This window comes from Pseudophryne corroboree, chromosome 3 (genome assembly GCF_028390025.1).
Source record: "Pseudophryne corroboree isolate aPseCor3 chromosome 3, aPseCor3.hap2, whole genome shotgun sequence".
NCBI lineage: Eukaryota > Metazoa > Chordata > Amphibia > Anura > Myobatrachidae > Pseudophryne > Pseudophryne corroboree.
Window position 1 is genome coordinate 97,450,607 of NC_086446.1, and position 14,095 is coordinate 97,464,701.

Below are 14,095 nucleotides of genomic sequence, written 5' to 3' on the forward strand. Positions count from 1 at the left end.
TCTCCTCAGCCAATCAGCGAGCGCAACGTCCTTGCACTCTGCTGATTGGCTGTATGCGCCTCTGAAGTGACAGAAGTGCATCGCAAAGCCTCTCCATTACTTTCAATGGTGGGAACTTTCCGGTCAGCGGTGGGGTTACCCGCGGTCAGCCGCTGACCGCGGGTGACCTCACCGCTGCCCGGAAAGTTCCCACCATTAAAAGTAATGGAGAGGCTTTGCGATGCGCTGTCTGACCTCAGACGCGAGACAGCCAATCAGGTGAGCGCCACGAAGTAGCGCTTTTTGATTGGCTGAAGGGACCTCAGTGACAGGAGTCACGTGGGGTCCCGGCATTCGGAGAAAGGGGTCCCATGTGTCAACATGGGACCCCTTTCAGTCCGCTGGCACGGGTAATTGCGGTTTGTTTTTTTGCCAAGTACGTGGATTATCTCCCGGACCCTGGATCAGGTGAGCCTAATTTTTTTCACAGGTACCCCGGATCGTCGGAGACGAGACGTGCCGGTCGGCGGGTCAACATAGGTAAGTATGTATGTGTGTCGACATGTGTGAAATAAAGTTTTACTGTCACGGTGTGTGTCTCCTGTTTTTATTTGGATATTTTTTTTCCAGTAGAACTACAGGTACCAGCGGGCCCATTTTTCTCCCGCATGCTGGTACTTGTGGTTCTCCAAGTACCAGCTTGTGGGGGAGGCTTGCTGGAACTTGTAGTACTACTGGAAAAAACAATATTCTGTCATTTTTCTCAAGGCTATCAGCCTCCCATCCGCAGCCCTTGGATGGGGGGGACAGCCTCGGGCTTCACCCCTGGCCCTTGGGTGGCTGGGGGGGGACCCCTTGATTGAAGGGGTCCCCACTCCCCCAGGGTACCCCGGCCAGGGGTGACTAGTTGGATATTTAATTCCACGGCCGCAGGGCACTGTATAAAAGTGACCCCCGGCTGTGGCATTATCTGTCCAGCTAGTGGAGCCCGATGCTGGTGTAAAAAATACGGGGGACCCCTACTCTTTTTGTCCCCCGTATTTTTTGCACCAGCACCAGGTGCAGAGCCCGGTGCTGGTTTTAAAAATACGGGGGATCCCCTGTCCGTTTTTCCCCCGGATTTTTAGAACCAGGACCGGCTCGAAGAGCCCGAGGCTGGTTATGCTTTGGAGGGGGGACCCCACGCATTTTTTTTCTGACTTTTCCCAAAAAAATAAATAATTCTGGTCCCGCTAGGATTCGAACCCGTCAGCCAATCAGCAGGTAGCACTACGAAGGGTCCGTTGGCTATTTGAGGCATTCGCCATAGAGTTTAGGAAAAACGACATCTGGTGGACAGAAAGTAGAATGCATGTTACAATTATAACGTGACGTCACATTTACAACGCATCTTATAACGGGAGTTATAGCGCAAGGAGCTGGCGCGAGTTGAATGGCGCCCGCTATGCGGTACGCAGCAACGTTATAGCAGGACATATCTGTATATACAGCTGCTTCCAGGGCCCACTGCTCCCCCTGCACCCAGAAATTGGCTGCCTTCAAGGCCCACTGCTCCTCCCTTCACCCCCGGCCATGGTCAGTAAAGCCGCCGCAGCCGATAGCATCCCCCGCAGGCTGCAGCTACGCGGAGAATGTATATGGGGTGTGTGGGACTCTTCATGTCCAGCACCAAGTCCCGGCTGCCGGTGCCGCGATTCGTGGACATTTAGGGGGCGGGGCCATTCCGTGAGGTGCCCACCCCCATCAGAGACCTCTGCTGTGTTCAGGACAGACAGGTAATGTATCTCCTGCTTGTACCCCCCCCCCCCCCCGCCTCTCTCTCCCTCTCTCCATGACACTGTCTCTCTCTGGCACTGTCTCCCTCTCTCTGCCTGATACTGCCCCCTTTCTTTCTTTCTCTCTCTCTCTCTCTCTCTCTCACACACTTTATCTCTCTCTCTGACACTGTCTTTCTCTCTCTCCCTGCCATTATCACTCTCTCTCCCTCTCTGACACTCTTTCTCTCCCTGACATTCTCTCTCTCTCTCCCTCCCTCCCTGACACACACTATATCTCATTCTCTTTAACTCCCTGAAACTCATTCTCTTTTGCTCCTCTCTCTTTCTCTCTCCCTACCTCCCTCCCTAACATGCTCGCTCCCCTCCCGCTCTGTTCTTCTTCCCCGTTCTCTCTCTGTCTCTCTGACACCCTCTCTCCTCACTTCTGTCTCTTTATCTCATTCCCTCTTTTTCCATGAAACTCTCTCTCTCTCCCTGACCTCCCTCTCCCATTTTTTCGTGCTCCTCTCTTTCTCCCTCTCTTCCCCGACACTGTCTGTCTGTCTGTCTGTCTGTCTGTCTGTCTGTCTGTCTGTCTGTCTGTGTCTCTCTCTCTCTCTCTCCTGTTCCTATAAGGAGCCGTGTAGCATACCTCCCAACATCATTGAGGAGGAACCCAGGACTCCTCTGCACAGTGAAGCCATGCGCCCATGAAAAAGGGGTGTGGCTTCATGGTAATACTGCGATTGCGAGCCACTCCCCCGTTTTCTACTCTATGGTGCATGGCTAGTGATCTATGAGCTGAATCTGGATACAAATCATCTTTAAAAAGATCTGACTTCCCGGGCACAGTCATGATAATTGGCTCATATTTCCTCTTGTGTAGTTTGTAGAATCTTGCAATCTCACACTTGTTGACATCCAGTCACCACTTTGGCATGTAACCCATCCCTCGCTGTGGTTCCTTGCTGCTGAATGTACATAAGAGGACTCATCTGTGATCTAAAAATTCCGAATACTACTGTCACCCTTCCCACATAAGTAAATGATATTAGTGTCCGGGTCATAAAAAGGTAGCAATACTCAAATTGAGAGTATCCATTTCATGTGGTGCATACTTTTCGGGTTCCACAGAGCGAATTGTCGCTCACTCCTACGACTGAATCCTGTTGTAAAGATGCTGCCAACAGACAAAAACATTGCTCTCATTGGTCAGGCACCTTCATGAGCTTTATTCTTCTCCACTTCCATCTTGCGTGGATCAATTACATGCAGCTTCTCGTCTTTGGAGGCAGTACAGATGTGGCTGCCATTACAGCTCCAGCTGGCACTGTATCATAGTGCATATCCTCCAGGTTGATAAGTGCCTCGCCTGTGCCCACATTCCAGATGATGACAACATTATCACACCCTGCACTGAGGAGAACGTTCTGGGCTGCCGGATGACATGTTGTAATGCCTACCCTCTTGGAATGTTCCTTTCAACACTACCACAAGTTCTGTGAGTGGCAGGGTCAGGCCTTTCTTCGGAATCTGCCATATCATGACAGTGCAGTCCTTAGAGAGATTTTTTATTTTTAAAATTTGCAGCTTGGTTCAAACTAGAGATGAGCGCCTGAAATTTTTCGGGTTTTGTGTTTTGGTTTTGGGTTCGGTTCCGCGGCCGTGTTTTGGGTTCGACCGCGTTTTGGCAAAACCTCACCGAATTATTTTTGTCGGATTCGGGTGTGTTTTGGATTCGGGTGTTTTTTTCCAAAAACACTAAAAAACAGCTTAAATCATAGAATTTGGGGGTCATTTTGATCCCAAAGTATTATTAACCTCAAAAACCATAATTTACACTCATTTTCAGTCTATTCTGAATACCTCACACCTCACAATATTATTTTTAGTCCTAAAATTTGCACCGAGGTCGCTGTGTGAGTAAGATAAGCGACCCTAGTGGCCGACACAAACACCGGGCCCATCTAGGAGTGGCACTGCAGTGTCACGCAGGATGTCCCTTCCAAAAAACCCTCCCCAAACAGCACATGACGCAAAGAAAAAAAGAGGCGCAATGAGGTAGCTGTGTGAGTAAGATTAGCGACCCTAGTGGCCGACACAAACACCGGGCCCATCTAGGAGTGGCACTGCAGTGTCACGCAGGATGGCCCTTCCAAAAAACCCTCCCCAAACAGCACATGACGCAAAGAAAAAAAGAGGCGCAATGAGGTAGCTGACTGTGTGAGTAAGATTAGCGACCCTAGTGGCCGACACAAACACCGGGCACATCTAGGAGTGGCACTGCAGTGTCACGCAGGATGTCCCTTCCAAAAAACCCTCCCCAAACAGCACATGACGCAAAGAAAAAAAGAGGCGCAATGAGGTAGCTGTGTGAGTAAGATTAGCGACCCTAGTGGCCGACACAAACACCGGGCACATCTAGGAGTGGCACTGCAGTGTCACGCAGGATGTCCCTTCCAAAAAACCCTCCCCAAACAGCACATGACGCAAAGAAAAAAAGAGGCGCAATGAGGTAGCTGTGTGAGTAAGATTAGCGACCCTAGTGGCCGACACAAACACCGGGCCCATCTAGGAGTGGCACTGCAGTGTCACGCAGGATGTCCCTTCCAAAAAACCCTCCCCAATCAGCACATGATGCAAAGAAAAAGAAAAGAAAAAAGAGGTGCAAGATGGAATTATCCTTGGGCCCTCCCACCCACCCTTATGTTGTATAAACAAAACAGGACATGCACACTTTAACCAACCCATCATTTCAGTGACAGGGTCTGCCACACGACTGTGACTGATATGACGGGTTGGTTTGGACCCCCCCCAAAAAAGAAGCAATTAATCTCTCCTTGCACAAACTGGCTCTACAGAGGCAAGATGTCCACCTCATCTTCACCCTCCGATATATCACCGTGTACATCCCCCTCCTCACAGATTATCAATTCGTCCCCACTGGAATCCACCATCTCAGCTCCCTGTGTACTTTGTGGAGGCAATTGCTGCTGGTCAATGTCTCCGCGGAGGAATTGATTATAATTCATTTTAATGAACATCATCTTCTCCACATTTTCTGGATGTAACCTCGTACGCCGATTGCTGACAAGGTGAGCGGCGGCACTAAACACTCTTTCGGAGTACACACTTGTGGGAGGGCAACTTAGGTAGAATAAAGCCAGTTTGTGCAAGGGCCTCCAAATTGCCTCTTTTTCCTGCCAGTATAAGTACGGACTGTGTGACGTGCCTACTTGGATGCGGTCACTCATATAATCCTCCACCATTCTATCAATGTTGAGAGAATCATATGCAGTGACAGTAGACGACATGTCCGTAATCGTTGTCAGGTCCTTCAGTCCGGACCAGATGTCAGCATCAGCAGTCGCTCCAGACTGCCCTGCATCACCGCCAGCGGGTGGGCTCGGAATTCTGAGCCTTTTCCTCGCACCCCCAGTTGCGGGAGAATGTGAAGGAGGAGATGTTGACAGGTCGCGTTCCGCTTGACTTGACAATTTTGTCACCAGCAGGTCTTTCAACCCCAGCAGACCTGTGTCTGCCGGAAAGAGAGATCCAAGGTAGGCTTTAAATCTAGGATCGAGCACGGTGGCCAAAATGTAGTGCTCTGATTTCAACAGATTGACCACCCGTGAATCCTTGTTAAGCGAATTAAGGGCTGCATCCACAAGTCCCACATGCCTAGCGGAATCGCTCCGTGTTAGCTCCTTCTTCAATGCCTCCAGCTTCTTCTGCAAAAGCCTGATGAGGGGAATGACCTGACTCAGGCTGGCAGTGTCTGAACTGACTTCACGTGTGGCAAGTTCAAAGGGCATCAGAACCTTGCACAACGTTGAAATCATTCTCCACTGCACTTGAGACAGGTGCATTCCATCTCCTATATCGTGCTCAATTGTATAGGCTTGAATGGCCTTTTGCTGCTCCTCCAACCTCTGAAGCATATAGAGGGTTGAATTCCACCTCGTTACCACTTCTTGCTTCAGATGATGGCAGGGCAGGTTCAGTAGTTTTTGGTGGTGCTCCAGTCTTCTGTACGTGGTGCCTGTACGCCGAAAGTGTCCCGCAATTTTTCTGGCCACCGACAGCATCTCTTGCACGCCCCTGTCGTTTTTTAAAAAATTCTGCACCACCAAATTCAAGGTATGTGCAAAACATGGGACGTGCTGGAATTTGCCCATATTTAATGCACACACAATATTGCTGGCGTTGTCCGATGCCACAAATCCACAGGAGAGTCCAATTGGGGTAAGCCATTCCGCGATGATCTTCCTCAGTTGCCGTAAGAGGTTTTCAGCTGTGTGCGTATTCTGGAAAGCGGTGATACAAAGCGTAGCCTGCCTAGGAAAGAGTTGGCGTTTGCGAGATGCTGCTACTGGTGCCGCCGCTGCTGTTCTTGCGGCGGGAGTCCATACATCTACCCAGTGGGCTGTCACAGTCATATAGTCCTGACCCTGCCCTGCTCCACTTGTCCACATGTCCGTGGTTAAGTGGACATTGGGTACAACTGCATTTTTTAGGACACTGGTGAGTCTTTTTCTGACGTCCGTGTACATTCTCGGTATCGCCTGCCTAGAGAAGTGGAACCTAGATGGTATTTGGTAACGGGGGCACACTGCCTCAATAAATTGTCTAGTTCCCTGTGAACTAACGGCGGATACCGGACGCACGTCTAACACCAACATAGTTGTCAAGGACTCAGTTATCCGCTTTGCAGTAGGATGACTGCTGTGATATTTCATCTTCCTCGCAAAGGACTGTTGAACAGTCAATTGCTTACTGGAAGTAGTACAAGTGGGCTTACGACTTCCCCTCTGGGATGACCATCGACTCCCAGCGGCAACAACAGCAGCGCCAGCAGCAGTAGGCGTTACACGCAAGGATGCATCGGAGGAATCCCAGGCAGGAGAGGACTCGTCAGACTTGCCAGTGACATGGCCTGCAGGACTATTGGCATTCCTGGGGAAGGAGGAAATTGACACTGAGGGAGTTGGTGGGGTGGTTTGCGTGAGCTTGGTTACAAGAGGTAGGGATTTACTGGTCAGTGGACTGCTTCCGCTGTCACCCAAAGTTTTTGAACTTGTCACTGACTTATTATGAATGCGCTGCAGGTGACGTATAAGGGAGGATGTTCCGAGGTGGTTAACGTCCTTACCCCTACTTATTACAGCTTGACAAAGGGAACACACGGCTTGACACCTGTTGTCCGCATTTCTGGTGAAATACCTCCACACCGAAGAGCTGATTTTTTTGGTATTTTCACCTGGCATGTCAACGGCCATATTCCTCCCACGGACAACAGGTGTCTCCCCGGGTGCCTGACTTAAACAAACCACCTCACCATCAGAATCCTCCTGGTCAATTTCCTCCCCAGCGCCAGCAACACCCATATCCTCCTCATCCTGGTGTACTTCAACACTGACATCTTCAATCTGACTATCAGGAACTGGACTGCGGGTGCTCCTTCCAGCACTTGCAGGGGGCGTGCAAATGGTGGAAGGCGCATGCTCTTCACGTCCAGTGTTGGGAAGGTCAGGCATCGCAACCGACACAATTGGACTCTCCTTGTGGATTTGGGATTTCAAAGAACGCACAGTTCTTTGCGGTGCTTTTGCCAGCTTGAGTCTTTTCAGTTTTCTAGCGAGAGGCTGAGTGCTTCCATCCTCATGTGAAGCTGAACCACTAGCCATGAACATAGGCCAGGGCCTCAGCCGTTCCTTGCCACTCCGTGTGGTAAATGGCATATTGGCAAGTTTACGCTTCTCCTCCGACAATTTTATTTTAGGTTTTGGAGTCCTTTTTTTTCTGATATTTGGTGTTTTGGATTTGACATGCTCTGTACTATGACATTGGGCATCGGCCTTGGCAGACGACGTTGCTGGCATTTCATCGTCTCGGCCATGACTAGTGGCAGCAGCTTCAGCACGAGGTGGAAGTGGATCTTGATCTTTCCCTAATTTTGGAACCTCAACTTTTTTGTTCTCCATATTTTATAGGCAGAACTAAAAGGCACCTCAGGTAAACAATGGAGATGGATGGATTGGATACTAGTATACAATTATGGACGGACTGCCACGGTTAGGTGGTATAAAAAAACCACGGTTAGGTGGTATATAATACAATTATGGATGGACGGACTGCCTGCCGAGTGCCGACACAGAGGTAGCCACAGCCGTGAACTACCGCACTGTACACTGGTTGATAAAGAGATAGTAGTATACTCGTAACAACTAGTATGACGACGGTATAAAGAATGAAAAAAAAACCACGGTTAGGTGGTATATATTATAATACAATTATGGTTGGACGGACTGCCTGCCGAGTGCCGACACAGAGGTAGCCACAGCCGTGAACTACCGCACTGTACACTGGTTGATAAAGAGATAGTAGTATACTCGTAACAACTAGTATGACGACGGTATAAAGAATGAAAAAAAAACCACGGTTAGGTGGTATATATTATAATACAATTATGGTTGGACGGACTGCCTGCCGAGTGCCGACACAGAGGTAGCCACAGCCGTGAACTACCGCACTGTACACTGGTTGATAAAGAGATAGTAGTATACTCGTAACAACTAGTATGACGACGGTATAAAGAATGAAAAAAAAACCACGGTTAGGTGGTATATATTATAATACAATTATGGATGGACGGACTGCCTGCCGAGTGCCGACACAGAGGTAGCCACAGCCGTGAACTACCGCACTGTACACTGGTTGATAAAGAGATAGTAGTATACTCGTAACAACTAGTATGACGACGGTATAAAGAATGAAAAAAAAACCACGGTTAGGTGGTATATATTATAATACAATTATGGTTGGACGGACTGCCTGCCGAGTGCCGACACAGAGGTAGCCACAGCCGTGAACTACCGCACTGTACACTGGTTGATAAAGAGATAGTAGTATACTCGTAACAACTAGTATGACGACGGTATAAAGAATGAAAAAAAAAACCACGGTTAGGTGGTATATAATACAATTATGGTTGGACGGACTGCCTGCCGAGTGCCGACACAGAGGTAGCCACAGCCGTGAACTACCGCACTGTACACTGGTTGATAAAGAGATAGTAGTATACTCGTAACAACTAGTATGACGACGGTATAAAGAATGAAAAAAAAACCACGGTTAGGTGGTATATATTATAATACAATTATGGTTGGACGGACTGCCTGCCGAGTGCCGACACAGAGGTAGCCACAGCCGTGAACTACCGCACTGTACACTGGTTGATAAAGAGATAGTAGTATACTCGTAACAACTAGTATGACGACGGTATAAAGAATGAAAAAAAAACCACGTTTAGGTGGTATATAATACAATTATGGTTGGACGGACTGCCTGCCGAGTGCCGACACAGAGGTAGCCACAGCCGTGAACTACCGCACTGTACACTGGTTGATAAAGAGATAGTAGTATACTCGTAACAACTAGTATGACGACGGTATAAAGAATGAAAAAAAAACCACGGTTAGGTGGTATATATTATAATACAATTATGGATGGACGGACTGCCTGCCGAGTGCCGACACAGAGGTAGCCACAGCCGTGAACTACCGCACTGTACTGTGTCTGATGCTAATATAGACTGGTTGATAAAGAGATAGTATACAATACTACTAATATACTGGTGGTCAGGCACTGGTCACCACTAGTCACACTGGCAGTGGCACTCCTGCAGCAAAAGTGTGCACTGTTTAATTTTAATATAATATTATTTATCATGTACTCCTGGCTCCTGCTATAACAACCTGCAGTGCTCCCCAGTCTCCCCCACAATTATAAGCTTTATATACAATACATTGATGTGCAGCACACTGGGCTGAGCAGTGCACACAGACTGAGTCACTGTGTGACTGTGTATCGTTTTTTTCAGGCAGAGAACGGATATATTAAATAAAACAAACAACTGCACTGTCTCTGGTGGTCACTGGTCACTGTGGTCGTCAGTCACTAAACTCTATCTGCACTCTCTTCTAATCTACAGTATCACAGCAATCTCTCTCTCTCTCTCTCTTCTAAATCTAATCTAAATGGAGAGGACGCCAGCCACGTCCTCTCCCTATCAATCTCAATGCACGTGTGAAAATGGCGGCGACGCGCGGCTCCTTATATAGAATCCGAGTCTCGCGAGAATCCGACAGCGTCATGATGACGTTCGGGCGCGCTCGGGTTAACCGAGCAAGGCGGGAAGATCCGAGTCGCTCGGACCCGTGAAAAAAAAAGTGAAGTTCGTGCGGGTTCGGATTCAAAGAAACCGAACCCGCTCATCTCTAGTTCAAACTGCATGGATCACAGGGCTTATAAATGCACGTAAACAAAGGGCACTAGGGTAAAGCGCACCAACCAGTACAATCTTCAGCAGAGTACAGCGCAGCATATAGCAGTGTGCAGCGTGCCCCCTATACACAGTCACCTTATACAGCACAGACACTTGTGAGCCCGGAGTCTCATTACAGCCACTACAGCAGAATGCGTGCCCCTATACACAGTCACAGCACAGCCACTTGTGAGTCTGGAGTCTCATTACAGCCACTACAGCAGAGTATAGCGTAGCTTTCAGCAGTATGCAGCGTGCCTCACATACACATTCACAGCACAGCCATTTGTGAGTCCGGAGTCTCTGCTGTACTGCGCTCCCGAAAGGGGGCGTGGCCTACGAAAAGGGGGGGGGTTTGCGGGAGGACCCGCGATCGCGAGTCACGCCCCCGTTTTCGTCACTGAGGGGGCATGCCCAGCGCTCTGTGAGCCGCTGGCATGCCTCCTCTCCCTCTGTCTGCACTGAATAGACGCTGTGCGCATGCGCACAGCGTCTATTCACCGCTGCTCTGCTAAGCAGGGCAGCGGGTGACAGAGACTCCCAACTGCCCCCCACCCACCGCGGGACACTGCGGCCCGCGGGTGGGACAGCGGGACAGTCCCCAAAAAACGGGACTGTCCCGCGAAAATCGGGACAGTTGGGAGGTATGGTCCAGAGTCTCATTACAGCCACTACAGCAGAGTACAGCGCAGCTTTCAGCAGTATGCAGCGTGCCTCCTATGCACAGTCACAGCACAGCCACTTGTGAGTCCAGAGTCTCATTACAGCCACTACAAAAGAATGTAGCACAGCTTTCAGCAGTATGCAGCGTGCCCCCTATACAGTCACAGCACAGCCACTTGTAAGCCGAGTCTCATCACAGCCACTACAGCAGAGTATAGCGCAGCTTTCAGCAGCCTGCCCCCTATACATAGTCACAGCACATCCACTTGTGAGTCCAGAGTCTCATTACAGCCACTACAAAAGAATGTAGCACAGCTTTCAGCAGTATGCAGCGTGCCCCCTATACAGTCACAGCACAGCCACTTGTAAGCCGAGTCTCATCACAGCCACTACAGCAGAGTATAGCGCAGCTTTCAGCAGCCTGCCCCCTATACATAGTCACAGCACATCCACTTGTGAGTCCAGAGTCTCATTACAGCCACTACAAAAGAATGTAGCACAGCTTTCAGCAGTATGCAGCGTGCCCCCTATACACAGTCACAGCACAGCCACTTGTCAGTCCAGAGTCTCATCACAGCCACTACAGCAGAGTATAGCGCAGCTTTCAGCAGCCTGCCCCCTATACATAGTCACAACACATCCACTTGTGAGCCCGGAGTCTCATTACAGCCACTATAGCAGAGTATAGCACATCTTTTAGCAGCGTGCGTTAGTGTGAAATGGCGCCAAGTCCAAGGCATGGTGCCTTATAAAGATTCCAAGTCCAGCAAGAACCCGACGCCAAGAGGATGACTTTCGGCCTCTATGTGGGGTTGAGTCTGGCGGGAACACCGAAGCCACGGTGGACTAAGATACCCGCTTTTCGGAGCGGTCCAGATTCCAAGGAATCCGGACCACTCCTCTCTAATTAAAATGACTGTTAAGCCATTTCTGATTGGTGTCTGTGCTTGAGTTGTTTTACGTTTTTGCTGAGATTAAGAGCAATGTGCACCCCTGAAGTTTAAAGGAAGTGTATTAAGTTGCTATACAGCAGCAGATTTATATTCAACTAGTTAAAAGCCTGTCAAAATGACGGACACCAAGGATGGATTATAGGGGGCGTCACTACACAGGAGCTGCCGGGTTTCTGGAAGTCCTGCTGCTGGGAGGCAGGGCTCTATCATGCTAAGTGTGTATAGCATTAGTGGGGGTGGTCTTCAGTATGCCGGCTGTCGGGATCCTGGCGCACAGTATACTGGCGTCGGGATCCCCACAGCAGGCATACCGACACTTATTCTCCCTCGTGGGGGTCCACGACCCCCCTGGAGGGAGAATAAAATAGCGTGGCACGCGTATCGCGCCACTGTGCCCGCAGCGTGGCCTGCGCAGCGAGCCCACAAGGGGCTCATTTGCGCTCGCCACACTGTCGGTCGCCGGGAGCCCGACCGCCGGCCTACCATACTACACCCCATTAGTGGGGGTGCAGAATATGGAAGAGGATGGGGGTGTAGTGTATATAGGGACAGTACGTGTTGGGGGGTGTAGTGTACATAGAGTGTGTGTGTCTGTGTCCTGAACGGAGTTACGTCAAGCGCCCTGCAGTGGCCGGTGGCGGCACCACAGCCGTGACTATATTGAAAAAAATCTGCATTTCTCTTCACTTTTTACTTATCTGTCCCGACTACTCCACTCTCTCCCCAGTCCCTATCTACCCCAACCCCTCCCACCTCTCTCTCCCCCCCCAGTCTCTATCTACCCCTACCCCCACCCTCCTCTCACTAGTCCCTATTTTCCCCAACCCTCCTGCCCTCTCTTTGTCCCCCAGCCCCTATCTGCCCCTGCTCCACTTTCCACTCCCCCCAATACCTATCTGCCCCTACCCCCACTCTCTCTCTCCCCAGCCCCCTCTCTGTGTATGCAGCAAGTGTGAAACAGTTAGGTCAGTATTATTAATAGTAGCAGCAGCAGGATAGGATGCTGTAACATCTCCCTCAAGTATCACTTTCACTTGTGAGTCATTAGGTCCATGTGGGGGCCTCTAATGGCCACCGACGCACATAACAGAGGTGACGGGCGGCCTTAGCCTTTTATTATATTGAAAAAGACTCTGCTGCCATCTTGTGGCTGTATAGGAATATGCAGCAAGAGACCCTATAAGCCAAGATTTTCATGTGAAAAGCTTACATATTAAACATTCTGAAAGACAGTATTGAAACTTCAGCTATGACACAGTAAAATCCACCCTACCGATACATCTGGACTGCACACCCTATTATTAAAGATATTAAGAGGCGCTATCATGCTGAGGCATCTAATACTGGGCAGGGAATTTTGTATATGCTCAGCCTGAAGTTTGTGACCATTTTTCAGTGCACTTTATTTTTCCCTAAATTTTTTTTTTTTTTTTTTACTGCAAGCACCATGATCCACGGAGACATGTGCATGTGGCCCTTCCTGTCTTAAACCACCACTGATCCCGGGCTTTCAATAAATAACATACAAAAAAATTGATTTAGTGTTACCACAAGCCACCATGATTGATTACACAAAGTAATAACTGTGCACAGTAGTCCCCAAAACCTTGTATCTGTCCTGTTAATGTGTGGATACTTTGTTTTTTTTATTTGATCATTCAACACTTTGCATCTTAGCTGTAGGTTGTAAGAATATGCCATGTAATATAACATTTTAGTACCATATTATGTATTAGATATTGTTATATAACATTAATCATAGTATAATGTGCATACATGGCTTTTATCTCTATCATATCAACACAACACTTCAGAGAGTCTGCCATTTTCCTGTTCAGACTGTGAAATGGAAGGCAACAACATGTAACGCAGTCCTCTAGGAGAACATCCTATTACCACACATGAACATCTTGTACAACATAGGACCTAATTCAGACTGGATCGCTGCAGCGGCCCGACCTTTTGAACCTGTCTACCTTTCACCTGTCGACCTTTCGGGGTTGACCTGCTGACTGTCTATCTTTGTACTGTAGATCTATGAACCGGATGCTGAGATAAAGTACCAGAGTGCCAGCCAATCAGATCCTGTAATTTTTCAAACACAGCCTGTAACATGACAGTTAGGAGCTGATTGGCTGGGACTTTATCTCTGTGCACTTTATCTCTTTCCAAGGCTTAGTACATAGACCTTGAAGTGTAAACACAGACCAATGTAATACATTTTTATTAATTTGATGCGTCTATACCAATAACCCTTAAAAGTGACGTATTCTCAGACAGATGGACAGATCTTCAATACTGTAGATATGAATTCTTTCTAGAATTAATTGTGAACCCCAGAAGAAGGGGCATCCAGTAGTATAGCAATGTTTAGAGTTAATATATCTAAAAGCAGTAATTATTAACATACATCAAAT

General features: G+C 48.7%; 1 pseudogene; it reads right to left on the reverse strand.

The window, feature by feature from the left end:
• Positions 1-2,397: 2,397 nt before the first annotated feature.
• On the reverse strand, positions 2,398-13,127 carry LOC135057205 (coronin-1C-like; annotated as a pseudogene).
• Between the last annotated feature and the right edge of the window lie 968 nt (positions 13,128-14,095).